Source organism: Triticum urartu, chromosome 4A (assembly GCF_056163025.1).
Source record: "Triticum urartu cultivar PI428250 chromosome 4A, HENAU_Tu73, whole genome shotgun sequence".
Classification (NCBI taxonomy): domain Eukaryota; kingdom Viridiplantae; phylum Streptophyta; class Magnoliopsida; order Poales; family Poaceae; genus Triticum; species Triticum urartu.
The window spans coordinates 591,196,645-591,201,288 of NC_141876.1; positions in this window are offsets into that span (position 1 = coordinate 591,196,645).

Consider the following 4,644-nt stretch of genomic DNA (forward strand, 5'->3'; position numbering starts at 1 on the left):
AAGATGGAGAAAATGCGCTTGAAGATTAGAAAGATTAGAAAATATGCCATTCATAGTGAGGCTTGGTATCATTATGCTGTTGGATCAATTGTTACCTTAGTTGCGATCTTGATCGCATTTGTTGTTGCATTTAAATGCTTTAGCTAGAGAGTTATTTGTTTGTTGCATTTAAGTGTTGTATGAACTTGTATTAATTTGTTCTTTTCGATGTTGTGTAATTAAGATGAGCCGACAATGGATGTACGATGACCGCTGCTCTCCCGAGTTCATTAATGGCGTGCAAACTTTTCTGCTTGCGCCCGAGGCAAACAAGCGGGCGGATGGTTTTATGCCTTGTCCATGTGCAGGCTGTAAGAATGATCACAATTACTCTAAGTCAAGACCATTCACGTCCACCTGTTTGAGTCCGGTTTCATGCCCCACTATAATGTTTGGACCAAACACGGAGAAAGAGGGGTTATGATGGAAGACAATGAAGAAGAAGAGGACAACGACAACTATCCTGGCCATGGGTTCCCTGAATACGATGATACAACAATGGGGGAAGAAGCTGAGCCGGCAATGCGGGAAGAAGCTGAAGAAGAGGCATCAGATGAGCCCACTGATGATCTAGGTCGGGCCATTGCCGATGCAAAGAGAAACTGCGCAAGTGATTTGGAGAAGAAGAAGTTGCAGCGCATGTTAGAGGATCACAAGAAATTGTTGTACCCGAATTGCGAAGCTGACAAGAAAAAGTTGGGCACCACACTGGAATTGCTATAATGGGAGGCAGAGAATGGTGTATCTGATAAGGGATTTGGAAAGTTGCTGGTAATGATAAAGAATATGCTTCCAAAGGACAACGAATTGCCCGAGAGTACGTACGAAGCAAAGAAGGCTGTCTGCCCTCTAGGATTAGAGGTGCAGAAGATACACGCATGCCCTAATGACTGCATCCTCTATCGCCGTGAGTACGGGGATTTGAACACTTGCCCGATATGCGGCGCATTGCGCTATAAGATCAGCCGCGATGACCCTGGTGATGTCGAGGGCGAGCGCCCCAGGAAGAAGATTCCTGCCTAGGTGATGTGGTATGCTCCTATAATACCACGGTTGAAACATTTGTTCCAAAACAAAGAGCATGCCAAGGCGATGCGATGGCACAGAGAAGACCGTAAGAAAGATGGAAAGTTGAGAGTACCCGCTGACGGGTCACAGTGGAGAAAAATCGAGAGAAAGTATAGGAAGGAGTTTGCAGGTGACGCAAGGAACGTATGGTTTGGTCTAAGCGCAGATGGCATTAATCCTTTTGGGGAGCAAAGCAGCAACCATAGCACCTGGCATGTGACTCTATGTTTGTATAACCTTCCTCCTTGGTTGTGCATGAAGCGGAAGTTCATTATGATGCCAGTGCTCATCCAAGGCCCTAAGCAACCCGGCAACGACATTGATGTGTACCTAAGGCCATTAGTTGAAGAACTCTTACAGCCATGGAATGGAACAGGTGTACGTGCATGGGATGAGCACATGGGGGAGGAATTTGACCTAAAGGCGCTGCTGTTCGTGACCATCAATGATTGGCCTGCTCTCAGTAACCTTTCAGGACAGACAAACAAGGGATACCGCGCATGCACGCACTGCTTGGATGATACCGACAGTATATATTTGGGTAATTGTAGGAAGAATATGTACCTGGGACATCGTCGATTTCTTCTGAGCAGGCATCCCGTAAGAAAGAAAGGCAAGCATTTCAAAGGTGAGGCGGATCACCGGACGAAGCCTCGCCACCGTACTGGTGCTGATGTACATGATATGGTCAAGGATTTGAAGGTAGTCTTTGGAAAGGGTCCTGTCGGACAACCTGTTCCGAATGACCCTGACAGACGCGTACCCATGTGGAAGAAGAAATCTATATTTTGGGACCTTCCCTATTGGAAAGACCTAGAGGTCCGCTCCGCAATCGACGTGATGCACGTGACAAAGAATCTTTGCGTGACCCTACTTGGCTTCTTGGGTGTGTATGGGAAGACAAAAGATACACCTGAGGCACGGGAGGACCAGTGATACGTCTCCAATGTATCTATTATTTTTTATTGTTCCATGCTATTATATTATCTGTTTTGGATGTTAATGGGCTTTATTTTATACTTTTATATTATTTTTGGGACTAACCTATTAACCGGAGGCCCAACCCAAATTGTTGTTTTTTTGCCTATTTCAGTGTTTCATAGAAAATGAATATCAAACGGAGTCCAAACGGAATGAAACCTTCGGGAACGTGATTTTTGGAACAAACGTGAACCAGGGGACTTGGAGTGGACGTCAAGCAATCAACGAGGCAGCCACGAGGCAGGGGGGCGCGCCTACCCCCCTGGGCGCGCCCTCCACCCTCGTGGGCCCCTCATTGCTCCACCGACCTACTTCTTCCTCCTATATATATTGACATACCCCGAAAACATTCAGGAGGACCACGAAACCCTATTTCCACCGCCGCAACCTTCAGTACCCAAGAGATCCCATCTTGGGGCCTTTTCCGGAGCTCCGCCGGAGGGGGCATTGATCACGGAGGGCCTCTACATCAACTCCATGGCCCCTTCGATGAAGTGTGAGTAGTTTACCTCAGACCTTCGGGTCCATAGTTATTAGCTAGATGGCTTATTCTCTCTCTTTGGATCTCAATACAAAGTTCTCCTCGATTCTGTTGTAGATCTATTCAATGTAACTCTTCTTTTTGTGGTGTGTTTGTCGAGATCCGATGAATTGTGGGTTTATGATCCAGATTATCTATGAACAATATTTGAATCTTCTTTGAATTCTTTTATGTATGATCGGTTTATCTTTGCAAGTCTCTTAGAATTACCAGTTTGGTTTGGCCTACTAGATTGATCTTTCTTGCAATGGGAGAAGTGCTTAGATTTGGGTTCAATCTTATGGTGCTCGATCCCAGTGACAAAAAGGGAAATGACACGTATTGTATTGTTGCCATCAAGGATAAAAAGATGGGGTTTATATCATATTGCATGAGTTTATCCCTCTACATCATGTTATCTTGCTTAAGGCGTTACTTTGTTCTTATGAACTTAATACTCTAGATGCATGCTGGATAGCAGTCACGTGTGGAGTAATAGTAGTAGATGCAGGCAGGAGTCGGTCTACTTGCCGCGGACGTGATGCCTATATACATGATCATGCCTAGATATTCTCATAATTATTCGCTTTTCTATCAATTGCTCGATAGTAATTTGTTCACCCACCGCAATACTTATGCTATCTTGAGAGAAGCCACTAGTGGAACCTATGGCCCCCGGGTCTATCTTCCATCATACTAATCTACCGTTATTTCCATTACCGTTTATTTTGCAATCTTTACTTTCAATCTATATCATAAAATACCAAAAATATTTATCTTATTATTATCATCTCTATCAGATTTCACTCTTGCAAGTGGCCGTGAAGGGATTGACAACCCCTTTATCGCGTTGGTTGCGAGGTTCTTATTTGTTTGTGTAGGTACGAGGTGACTCGCGCGTGGTCTCCTACTGGATTGATACCTTGGTTGTCAAAAACTAAGGGAAATACTTACGCTGCTTTACTGCATCACCCTTTCCTCTTCAAGGGAAAACCAACGCAGTGCTCAAGAGGTAGCAAGAAGGATTTCTGGCGCCGTTGCCGGGGAGATCTACGCCAAGTCAAGACATACCAAGTACCCATCACAACTCTTATCCTTTGCATTACATTATTTGCCATTTTCCTCTCCTTTTCCTCTTCCCCACTTCACCCTTGCCATTTTATTTGCCCTCTTTTTCCATTCCCCTTCTCTTTTTCAATTTGCCTCTTTTGCTTCTTCGCTTGTTTGCTTGTGTGTGGGATGGCTTGCTTGTCATGATGGCTCAAGATAATACTAAATTGTGTGACTTTGCCAATACCAACAATAATGATTTTTATTAGCACTCTGATTGCTCCTCTTACCGATGCTGAATCTTGTGAAATTAATACTACTTTGCTGAATCTTGTCATGAAAGATCCGTTTTCTGGCCTTCCTAGTGAAGATGCCGCTACCCATCTAAACAACTTTGTTGATTTGTGTGATATGCAAAAGAAGAAAGATGTGGACAACGATATTGTTAAACTTAAGCTATTTTCGTTTTCACTTAGAGATCGTGCTAAAGCTTGGTTTTCGTCTTTGCCTAAAAATAGTATTGATTCATGGAATAAGTGCAAAGATGCTTTTATCTCTAAGTATTTTCCTCCCGCTAAGATCATCTCTCTTAGAAACGATATTATGAATTTTAAACAACTTGATCATGATCATGTTGCACAATCTTGGGAGAGGATGAAATTAATGATACGTAATTGCCCTACACATGGTTTGAATTTATGGATGATTATACAAAAAAATTACGCCGGATTGAATTTTGCTTCTAGAAATCTTTTAGATTCAGCCGCCGGAGGCACTTTTATGGAAATCACTTTAGGAGAAGCTACCAAACTCCTAGATAATATTATGGTTAATTATTCTCAATGGCACACTAAAAGATCTACTAGTAAAAAGGTGCATGCAATTGAAGAGATTAATGTTTTGAGTGGAAAGATGGATGAACTTATGATTTTTTTTTGCTAATAAGAGTGCTCCTACTGATCCTAATGATATGCCTTTGTCTACTT